This window comes from Strongylocentrotus purpuratus, unplaced genomic scaffold (genome assembly GCF_000002235.5).
Source record: "Strongylocentrotus purpuratus isolate Spur 01 unplaced genomic scaffold, Spur_5.0 spur5_scaffold_5, whole genome shotgun sequence".
In the NCBI taxonomy this organism is placed as follows: Eukaryota; Metazoa; Echinodermata; class Echinoidea; order Camarodonta; family Strongylocentrotidae; genus Strongylocentrotus; species Strongylocentrotus purpuratus.
Window position 1 is genome coordinate 26004631 of NW_022145611.1, and position 12621 is coordinate 26017251.

The following is a 12621-nucleotide window of genomic DNA, read 5'->3' on the forward strand; positions in this document are numbered from 1 at the left end:
TAGAATTTCATGGACAGAAAGAGTTTTTAATAATGAGGTATTTGCCATGGCGGGAACAAGACGGAAGCTTCTGAATAATATCAGAGGTCGACAGCTGAGCTCTTGGTCATGCACTGTAAAAAAATAATAGTCGAAATAACTCAATAAAATTGAGGAAAAGAATTGCCTTATTTTTATTAAGTAAATATTACCTACGGCATCTTAAGTAGAACTTACTTATTTTGCTGAATAAATTTTTACTCAGTTAAATCGAGTTACATTAACGTAAATAATTTAAGTATTGTAATCATTTTAGATAATTAAAAAAAAGCTATGATAGGATTACATATTGCACGATTTGGTACCCATCTAATCTAACAAGTAACATCCACTAATCATTCACTACTTCTATTTAAGATTAATCACTAATCACTAACACTACTTCTATTTAAGATTTAACCGTATATCTACCACCATCACAAACTATTACATACGCTTCAATTCGACACATATTGAAAGGCTCCAAATTTTATATATACTTGATCGTAGCATCTTAAAAGGAAAATTGGTTGACAATTTCCTGAAATATCAAGTTTTGATTTGTTTTGAACTGGGTAACAATTAAAAATTGTCTTGTCTTTGCTTAGCCATGTTAAATGAATTAGTAAATGTTTTAAAGTCCTTAAATTTTCATTCAACCACAAAAAAGAATTGTTTTATTTAAAAAAGAGTTTAATTTGGTCTTAATGAATATTCATAAATTATGTAAATATTTCTATTACGCACTGCATCGGTCCTTACTTTAAAAAGATAAGAATATTCAACATAAATTGTTTGAGTAATACGTATAATTTCTGATTTTGAGTTAAAATTACTAAATTAATACAAGCTGAAATTACTTAAAGTTCTTATGTATTTGATTTTAATATTCCACTAAATTGAAAGTTTGAGTTAGCAAGACTTAAAATTAGTGCGTAAGTGGCAAAACTAATGTTTTCAAGTAAATTCTACATGGAAAAAATACGTAAAAATTACCAATGAACAAATTCTTTTTTACAGTGTGTTATTCGATAGAATGGTTTGGAAAATCTTTCACCAGACAATCATCCGAGTTGATGCTTAGATAGGGAAACTGTATTAAAATACCAAATCAAGAAAATAGCTAAGGTTGTGACTCCCCCTCCACTAAATGGCAACATGCATGGGTTGAAAAATTATTTCGATTGTGGGAGAGGGGGACATTCGCATTTCATTCACATAGTACGACCCTCCCCCTCCCCCATCCCACCAATGTCCCTTAAATAACTTCACCCAACCCACGGTACTCTTGAGTCGTATATAGTATCTAAATTCTATCTTACTGTTTGGTAGAATTTCACTATCTATATGTGATGCTGTTTATGTACGTTTTATTCATTCCGAAAGATGTACATTCAGCCTGTGTCTACGTTGAAAACTTCTTGTAACATTTTGTGGCAAAGTACCCTTGAACTTAGCTGCATGCGACTGGTAAAATCTGTACTTTGTGGTTTTCAAAGTCTTGCAAGGATGAAACTTCATTAATTGAGTTTATGATATGATAAACTAGTAATGTGCTTCATTCATCGTTCCCCTTTTCATCTACAACTCTTTCAATTGTCAGAGTATGTGCAATCAGCCGGTACAACATGAAAAAATACGTTACATGACGACCACGGCCCTGCCGAGCACCGTCTACTCAGTGGAGTAATAGTGTGACAAACACAAAGACATTGAACGGACGAGTCCATTATGATCTCGAAGGGTAAATAGTGATTGATTGATTTTTATTCGCCAATAAATAGAATAACAAAGTTCTGTTTGTTTAAAATAATGCTTGCATTTCCATAATTTGATTAAACGAATTCATTTTCACTGGCTGCCTGCCGTAGCAACAAACACAATTGACAAAAGACTTAACTCCGTTTCGTTGAAGATCAGCCATAGACGAAAGACTCTGTTAATTGAACGTAAAAATGAAAAAAAATCCATGGAAGTCTCGGTGATTTTTTTTTGTGGGTAGTTCCTTTGTCTTTAACTTTAGAAAAGTAAATATTTAATAACTTATGAAATATGTTAAGGAAAGAAGTTAAAGAAGACTAAAGACTTCATGCATGGCTGATCGTCAACGAAACGGAATTAAGTCTTTTTCAACTCTGTTTATTGCTGAGGCAGGCAGCCAGTGGCCAGTGCAAACGAATTCGTCTGATAAAATTATGGAAATGCAAGCATTACTTTAAACAAACAGAACTTTGTTATTCCTGGCTCATTTTCCTGATTGAGGTGTCATATGAAAGGGCAGAAAATAACTTTCTAGAAATGTGATTTTCTCTTTGAAATCAGATACCATTCGCCAAATGACTTTTTGGTACCCTTTTTTCAAATTTTTTTTAATCACTCATGCGTGAAATATGCATCATATGAGTTGCATCCAATGGAAGAGGAGGATCTAAGCTTTACAAATATGTGTCATTTATTAATTATGATTGTGATTAAGTTATGATAAAACATCAATAATTCTCGGTTTCGTTTTGTCTGGGACACACTGTGTAGCTATGCCACTGCCCTAGGAATGTAGTCAACATCATCCTCATCAATAGCAACATCGAAAAAATTACCCCTCCAAGAGTTTGTTTTGTCCCTTTTTTCTGTTCTCATTATAGTGCCAAACTGAGGCGTCGTGCATTGGTAAACGTCTTTGAATTGAATTTTGCATGTAGGAGACACATCGTTGTTCACTCGAATTAAAGAGTCAAAGGTATCCTGCCCCTCATTTGCACAACAATTTTTGTTGAAAATCTTAAAAGAAAATATATAGGGCTATATATAACACCCATACATTAATTTGTATAGCGTACTATATACAAATGTGGCACTTAAACAATATACAACTTTAGGAACTATCTCAAAGAGACATAATAGCCATACGCCGCCCCCCCCCCCCCCATCCAGCATGATTAAAACATGTATTATCATCCTGAAGACGGATCGACGGCCTTGAAGGACCCCCCCCCCCCCCGTGCTCAAATACTTTGAAAAAACAAAATAGCAATCTTCCTCTTGAATGAAGCCCTCATTGACATTCGAGAAATCCAAGTTCGTAGTTAATCTTTTCAAAATCACTCCCTGTATCTCCAAAATGTAGTCTGGTGACCGGAAGTCGAGTTAGGTCCCTCAGGAAGCCTTCGTCCGTCATCCATTGGTCAGAATTATCACAATTGCAATAATCCCCTGAACTGTGGCAAGCTAAACATGTACAGAAGAAGGAAAATTAATCTACAATTTAGCAGATATTGCATTATAGCAACTACGTCATTTAAGGTCGAGTGAAAACCAAATATAAGTTGATTCCTGAAGGGCTATATAACTTTCCGAGCTGGCCTGCCCAACACATGTTTACAAAAGAATTGCATGATTTTATACAATACCTCCACAGATACCTTTCTTTTCCTGGTTATGCTACAGCACGTCTGACAAAGCAACTCCTATGTTAGTATTGTGGTCAGCTCTGGTGAAGCTACATACCACTGTATCTTGTTAGCTCACTAATGATTGACAGTTGATGTCATTAGAGCTAGGAAGGATCATTTTTTTTAGGGTGGAGCTTTGCAGGTCTGAGAAAATTATGAAATGTATTTAGATATTAGAAAAACAAAATATGAGTTGTATGCAGCCCTGCATATCAACAGGAATCAACTTATAATTGGATGTCACCCGACCTTTAAGTGTGACTACAGTATAGGCCCTGTAAAACAACGCGGCGATATTGAGATTTACATGCATGGTTTGGTCCTAGTGTACGTAGGCTTTTTGAATTCTTGTTGTTGGTTGATGAAAAATAAATCTAACTTCTAAGGTCCATATTCTACTGATTTAGTTAAATCAGACCCCGGGTCTAAAGGAAATCTTAGACCATATACTATAACTTCCTTCTTTAAACCCGATTTTAGACAATAGCCTCAAGTAACCCAACGTCGACGCTGTAGAACACGGGCCTACAAAAATGTGCCTTTGTCATGTTTATCTTGCGAACACTCCGCGAAACAAAGCTTAATATCAAAATGATGGCAAGGGCGTTCCTATTTTGTGACAAACCTCAATTTTTTTTTTCTAACACAAAATGTTATTCAATATATACTAAAAGCATTCTTGATCAGATCAGACCCCAAAAAATTATAAGAGTTATCTAGAAAATGAAATAACAATACATACTGTTGTTGACACCGCAAAGACACCCGGTAACATTACTTGGTGCATCTCCCCAGTTTGTCATCTTGATCCCTTGTCTTGAGACCCAGTAAATGTTATTGGTTCTGGTGTCACTTATCATGTAGGTATAGGAACAGGCTGCTCTGATGTACTGCCTGCAGCTCGTGGAGTCCATTAGTATTGCAACGATGGAATCCATGGGTAGAGTGTATTCCACCTCTTTTCTGTAAGAACCTTCATCCTCAAAGCCTTGAGGAACTTGCTGTTCACCAGGAATGTTGTGAGAAATGGTGGTCACGCCTTGGGGCAGGGTAAAGACAGCATTGTGAAAGACGAAAAGGGGTTATGACTTTTATGTGTGAGCCCCTCCTCCTTCATCAAAACTGTCAGTCTTGGGGCTATTGCTATTGAGACCTCTCAATGTCAAAGCTAAAATGACCGGCTAAATGGTCGGAACATTATTTTGTACGCATGTTTGGTATTGTAATAAATAATAATAAAAAATTGCTATCCTTCTGTATTCTATAGTCTTATAGATCACTGGTCCTACGGTTCCTGGCCAAGGGCTGATACAAGATTGTCAGAAAAGGGGGAAGCGGTCGATTTTTCCCCCATTAAAAAGTGACGACTTGCGACTGTGGCTACCCTTTCATGATAGACATCTCTCCCTTTCAGAGTCATCGACAAAATGACCGGGTACAGTTTGAACATAAGTTGTCGCCATACTAGAGCCTATAGTCAAAAGAGCAATGCATGCTCACACGGCCTGCGACCGGGGGTTGATCCAATATCATCAGAAAGGGGGAGGCGATTTTTTTTTCTTCATAGTAAAAATTTCCCGAAGTACGATCAATGTGGGATCAATGAGGGTAAGCATCAACGTCTGAGGCGGAGGGTCAATGGGAGGGTTAGTCCACATAAATGCCCATAACCTAGTAAATCATTTTTGGTTCATACCCCTTGGTCGGATAAAAATCAATTCCAACCCCTTCATTTAAGTCTGTCAGCCCACATCGTTAATTATAAAAACATTTTGTTTGTACCCAAGCCACAGTCATAGGAGCGGAATGGGAAAGGTTTAGGGCTGCACCCCCCCCCCCATCCTCTTCTCTCCATTCCTCTCACCCTCCAACCTCTCCCTCACCGCCGAGAAGTTGTAACCTGACAATATTCCAGTAACCAAAAATGCATATTTTCTTGGCAGCAGGGTATACTGTTATAATATCGAAACATTAAGAGGACACACTGGAGCAACCAACGGGTTTTACTGTGGCTGAAATATTTTTTTTTTTTGCTCCCTACACAACGGAAAGTTTGGGGGCAATAAACGACATACCCCAACAAAATTGTCTTTATGCCCACTTGATATGCCCTATGAATTATAATTATATAATTTGAATGACAATCTGAGTAAAAGTTACCATTTCGACATTCAACTTCCACTGGATCAGAAAGGTTTCCATTCGGGCCATCTGGATCAATAAGATAGGTCCCGTTATGTGCCTTCAGTTCTGCGCATGTTCTCGGCAGGTCTATATTTAGATCATCATACAGCAAAGTGGCATTTGATATAACAGGAATGATACAAAAGGAAAACAGATTTCCAAACAACATCTCAAAATAAAAACAAATTAAGTCCTTCTTAATCTGAAGATTTTGTCTATGTAATAGCCTTCTACTTGACATATGACACAATTTAAGTCCGTTAGGTACACCTCCCTGGTATAATCAAATTTTGTTAACCTCATTGTTTCTCTGCTCATCGCCTTCCGATATATCCCACCTTTTTACGATATATATTAGATGTTTTCCAGTGGGCGCAGAAAACAACGTAATATCAATCAATTCGTGTATATTTAAAAAACATAAGCATCCTTGTTTAAAATAATGCATTTTCATTATTTCAGACGGATGGAAAAATAAAACATTCTGTAGAACAAATTCGTTTGTCATATTCTTATTTATATTTGGTGACATTTATTTTGATATGTTGATTCATGTACATGTATAATTATATTATGTCATCATAATGCAAAGTAATTAGAATAATGTTCTTGAAGAATGTTTTTTTTTTTTTTATGGACAGATAAAGCACAGAATATATCGTAGCCATATATCCCATTAGAAATACTTAGACTTTTTAATTTAAAATAATAATCAGTGATAACCATGATAACAGCAAATCCATTAACCCAATAAACTAAATAAAAATTAATTAGCTTAATGGTTACAAACACTAATAATGACAATAGATCTACTTACGTTCACAACTATGGCCGAAAAACCCATCAGGGCACACACACGCATAGCTATAATCCGTCTCCGAACAAACACCTTTATTCTTACATGGCGATGATAGGCAACCTACGACGGATAGAAGGAATAGATGAAAAGGGTGGCAAAGATAAAATAACAAACTCAGAGAAAAACATATCATCCCTCCCATCCATCTTTTCTTCGCTCTGACCCCACCTTTTCTTTTCTCTCTTTCTCCTATTCTATCTCTACTTTACCTTCTCTCCCTTCCCAAGTTCTCCTCCTCTTTCCTCTCATTCTCCCCACCACTCTCTCTCTCTCTCTCTTACGTCACTTTTTCATTCCATTTCCCTCCCCCCCCCCCCACTTGTTACTTTTCATACTTTTTTTCTTTCTCTCTCTCTCCACAATTTGTTTTTTGTTGTTGTTTAAAGGTAAGTAATTGGCCTAATGATATTGCAGAGTCATTAATTACTGTACTTTCTCTTGTTCTCCCACTAGGTAGACCTTGTTGTGAAAGAACAATTTTCATGATTAAAACAAATTATCATCTTCTCTCTCTCTCTCTCTCTATCTTTCCTACTCTCTCTCTTTCTTTTACTTTCTATCTTTCTCTCTCTCTTTCTCTCTCTTACCCCTTTTCTGCTGCTTGTGTTTCTTTACGTTGGTTTACAATATCTAACATTGATATATAGGCTACATTGATATATTGCAAGGACGGCAGATCTTAACTGTCAAGAGTAAATCGAGGGAACTGAAACGGGGAAGAGCGAATCGACTATCTTTATTGTTTCACATCGTATCAGGACAATTACCCCCTGGCAATCACCCCCCGGAAAATTACCCCCCGGAAAACTACCTCCGTAGGACACTTACCCCCCCCCCCGGAAAATTACCCCCCCCCGGAGAATTACCCCCCCCCCCCCGGAGAATTACCCCCTGAGGACAATTACCCCCCCCCCCTCCAAGGACAACTACCCCACGAGGACAACCACCCCCGAGGATTATTACCCCCCGAGGACAACTACCCCCCGAGGACAACTACCCCCGAGGACAATTTCCCCCCATGGACACTACTGGGCATGGTGGCTCAGTGGTTAGAGCGCCGCCTCATGAACGGGAGGTCGTGGGTTCGAACCCCGGCCGAGTCATACCAAAGACTTTTAACAATGGGACCTTCTGCCTTCTAGCTAGGCGCTCAACATATTAGATTAGAGAAGGGTAGTAATAACATTATGTTTTGCAGGGCCCGCTGGAAGAGCAGTTTCATAACTGAAGTGGCTACCCCGGGTAAATAAAACGTTATTATTATTATTATTACGCTCGAGGACAACTATCAGGAAAACTACCCCCGAGGACAATTAACCCCCCCCCCCCGAGTACAACTACCCCTCCCCCCATCGAGGAAAATCCCCCCCCCCCCCCCCGAGGACAATAACCCCCGGAGGACAACTACCCCCAATGACAATCACCCCGAGGAATGTATAACACTGTGACGTATAACGCAAGCTTCTCTCCAAATTGCTATTTACAGAAAATTGCATAAACCTTAATTTTCTTTGTTATTTATGAAGTTCATTTCAGTCTTTTCAAATTATTCAATTCGATATGGGGGGAGGGGGGGGGGGCTGGGTGGAGGTTGCCCAATTCCCCTGTAGTTTTGCTACAGAGTAAAGAACAGGAATTACATTTCTTAGAAATTGAGCAATACATTGCGCGCAGATGAGTACGCGTTACCGTCTCTCTCACCATCAATGGCACAACGTAGAAATTAGGATGTAATATTTCCTTTTATCCTCTGTAACTTTTTTAATCAGCTGATCGTGTATTTGTCTTTGTATGTATAATGGGTCCTCATCCATGACATCAGTGGCGTAGACAGGTTCGTACACCTGGGGGGGATGACTCAGGGGCGGATCTAGCTTTTTGCTAAGGAGGGGGGTTGACCAAAATAATGACGATGCGGAGCATCGTCCACGAGCCGCGAAGCGGCGAGCCGATTTTTTTGGGGGTGTTTATTTGAACCCCGTAAGTGATGTTTTCCTGGCATCTATTAACACAATGGAGACCATAAAAAGCAGTGCATGATAACGTCTTTTTAAATCAAGTAACGGTTAAATACACAGTTATATCCAGAGTTATCATGTGTTTGGTTAAGTTACCAGATGAGTTGAATATCTTCTCACAATATTTGCACTTGAAAGGGTTTCTCTCCAGCGTGCGTTCTTTTTTCTTTCTTTTTTTCTTTTTTTTTCTTTCTTTTTTTTCTTTCTTTTTTTTCCCTTTTGTTGTTGTTTGTTTTTTGGGCCGCCGAAGGGGGGGGGGGTTAAACCCCCTAAACCCCCGTAGATCCGCGCCTGTTTAATCTTGTGGTTATCTTGTGGTTTCCAAACCACAAGATAACCACAAAATACTTGTAAGATTTTCTTTTTTTTACCGTCTGAATTGGCTTTCACCGTGTGAATGCGGCTAATAACAATAAACACAATTACAATAATGATGAGGATTATTATTATTATTAATATTATAATTGTTATCATTATTATTATTATTACTATTATTATCATCATTATGACTTATTAAGTAAGCAAATATCATTCCCCAAAACCTGGGGGGATGATTGTACATGCTATCCCCCCCCCCACCTTTTGAGGTGGGGGGATGCATCCCCCTCATCCCCCCCCCCCCGTTGTCTACGCCCCTGCATGCCATGATCCATAATTAAGGTTTTCTTCACGTTATCTATTTATTTCTGTTGTCATGCTGAAGTATAATATGTTTTCGTGTACGTTAAATTATTTTGAAATAGAAATTGCCTTCAAGATATATATATATATATATATATATATGTACGGTGCCATGTCAAACGAAAATAAATATCCGCTCTCTGGTAATTCATCTCATTTGATTTTGTAACTCCAGCACAGCGTTTTTCAACCGGGGTGCCGCAAGAGAATGTTTGGAAAGCGTTGATTTTGTACAAGAATCAGACACCAAAAACGGTTAAAATATGTAATTAAATGAGAAAATACAACTTTGAAGATACTAAAGTGTCTTCCTTCCTCGCTCGCTGACAATATTTTGACAGCAAGGCAAATAAGGGCAACGAGAGGCCCGAATATCCTCATATTTGTGTATCAAGGCCATGACCGAATATATCACTTTTTATTTATGTACATTCGGCGGCAAGGTGCCCGCATACAGTACTTTAAATAGTTTCTAGTGTGTGGATTGTGTGTGGATACCAGTTTGAAAATGTCTTCTCCTTTTTAATCTTAAATGTGCCCATAGGTGTATAGCACTTGACGAGAGCCACAGTCAAAATTAATAGTCTGTAAAGACTATTAATTATTCATTATTCATTTCTTAAGAGGGTACCGTAACTAACAAAAAGTTAAAATAACGCTGCTCCAGAGAAATGTATTTCTATGCATTTTGAAAAGCGCTGGACAATTACCTAAAACTTACATTCTTCGTGCAAAATTCCAACCGCATTGGCGTTACATAAATTCTAATAAAAGGGAAATGTGTAGTAATGAGGAAGACAACGTGCTATAGTATTTGAAACAATATGGGTTCATGCAGGGGATCTGTTATGGGCTCGTAGCCATCTCTCAATGTGTCAGATCGTCTTTTGCTATTGAATCCTGATTGTCCACGGGGGTAGTTGTCCTCGGGGGGGGGGGGGTAATTGTCATCGGGGGGAATTGTCCTCGGGGGGTAATTATCATCGGGGGTAGTTGTCCTCGGGGGGTAATTGTCCTCGGAGGTAATTGTCATCGGGGGGGGGGGTAGTTGTCATCAGAGGGTAATTGTCCTCGGGGAGTAATTGTCCTAAGGAGTAGTTGTCCTCGGGGGTAATTGTCTTCAGGGGGTAATTTTCCGGGGGGTAATTTTCCGGGGGGTAATTGTCCTTGGGGGTAGTTGTCCTCGGGGGTGATTCTCCGGGGGGTAATATTCCAGGGGGTAATTGTCCTGTGGGGGTAGTTTTCCGGGGGGTAATTTTCCAGGGGTGATTGCCCAGGGGGTAATTGTCCTAGAACCCCCCTCAACATCTTAAAAAAAAAAAAATTGTTAGCAAAATTGAAACTGAAGAGCCTTGTTAGCAAATCGTAAAAAAAAAAGAGTGGGGAGGGGGAGGGAGGAGTGGGTGATTTCTAAATCCTGTTACCAAATTTTATAATCTGATTAGCAAGAGGTATTTCTTGACTGTTTTCAACTGACGTATCGTCAAATTTTGTCCTGTGTGCATACAACTCTGGTAAAACTATTTTTTTTTTAAAATCTATAAAAATGGTGCCATTCACATTGAACTTACTTGGTAGTTTGCAAATCAACATCAACGTTGACGACCCGAATAATTCGAGGTTGCCACGGCTACTGCTATTTATCTTGGAAACCCGTTTGGGGATAAGTTGGATTGGCTCTCCTGATGAAGTGGTTATGTTCTTACAGGGTAACTGGCAGGAATTTGGAATGGTGGCTTCACCTGACATCGAGAACAATTCACATATGTTTGAATATATCACGATTGCAAAGACTGTCTTTAAAAAAAACTGAAGGCATTATAACTCATTACGTATATTAGTAATATATATGGGCGATACAATAGAGATATTAAAATTGCCCTGAACGTGATTTCTTCAAAGATTTTGCGCTCATGGTTAATGTAGAAAAACAAACCAAAGAAGCAAAAACAAGCTTACTAGCCCGTGTTCAAATTGCTATATATCTTATTATTTCTCTCTTTTTCTGACAGTCTTACTCCCTTCTTATAATTGTTTCTCTCGAATTCATTTCCCCTCCGCTTCTGGTTGTTACCTCTGTTTCACCCTCAACGGTATACTATTAATGTAATTGTTGTTTGATCATGCCTATAATCACCAACGCTATTTTTAATATAACAGTTTAAAAGCACTACAATCTGTATAACATACCCTAACAAAAGTGTTGGGAGAAATTGATTTTTAAATCGTTTAAATGGCCACACCCTCCCTCAAATGATATTCCAACTTCGATAATCATCAAGAAGCAATATATTAATCATAGTTTGTTTGTATTTCACCTTTGTTATCCCACACACAAAATACGCTTATTGGTGAACATGTACATTATATTAAAGTAAAACTATTTCACGTACCTTCAACCAGAACGAGCATCCACATCATCATCACCATGGGCAACAGTATCATCATGATGGCAGGTACATGCATCCTCCTCCCAAATATTGACAGATAGTGCACTAAATTTCGATCATGTCATGTGGGAGTGAAAGATACTTGTATTTGTTTTACACGAACGAACTTTCCAATTTATCCGATCCACTTTTAGTGTGATTAATTGATGTAATCAATATAGCTAATTATAGAGCACAATGAAACTCCGTCCATGCACACTTGTCCAGTAGTGATGAAAGGTATTGGAAGAACTGTATATCAAGGTTTCAAGGGCCGACAGTGGCGTTTCGAGAATTTTGTTAAACGGAGGAGGGTGGGGTGGGTGTACACTGCATGGTAGCCTCGCATGGCGTAGATCCACTGCATGATTTATTTGATTTTTTTTTCCTAGGCCTAAATGACAATAGTCCAGTTTACCCTTGATTAGACATCAATACGGAGGGGAGACGGTGGACACGTCCAACATTTTTAGGAGTGGGTAGTAATTACGATAACTAAAAGTGTCCTCATATTGTTACTCATGTTATCACTATAGTATAAAATAAACAAAACAAAACAAAATGAAATGAAACAAATTTTGACAATTTGAACATTATTGAAGATAAAACAATTTCTATGTGACATACGAAAATGAGGGGCTTATTGAAAAGCGTGGCTTGTAATGGTAAGCCCCTCTTAAAACTAAAGTACGAATTAAAATCAATTGGTTAAGTATTTTGTTATAATCATCGAAAAAGTATGAAGTTGTGTTGGTTTTTTAATTGTTTAACAAGAAAAGATGACAAGCATATGGTACAAGGGTACAGGGAAGACAGTTGAAAAATTCATGCTTCGGACAGATAAAGAGAAAAGCAGACGTAAGTTTAAAAAAAGGATAAGGATAATCCTGAAATACAAATAAGTTCGAAATTACGGAGAGGGCGATCCCCTGTGCCCCCTGGATCCGCGACTGGTAGAATATTCAGTCAAGGCTACTCCATTA

The 12621-nt window shown here is 38.3% G+C and overlaps 1 long non-coding RNA gene across 1 annotated transcript; it reads right to left on the bottom strand.

Moving 5' to 3' along the window:
• Nucleotides 1-2880: 2880 nt before the first annotated feature.
• LOC105441438 lies at nt 2881-5689 on the bottom strand. Its single transcript, XR_004066500.1, has 3 exons — nt 5628-5689; nt 4210-4506; nt 2881-3243 (listed from the first exon to the last, which is right to left on the bottom strand). It is a non-coding gene; the product is annotated as an uncharacterized LOC105441438 (long non-coding RNA).
• Nucleotides 5690-12621: the final 6932 nt, after the last annotated feature.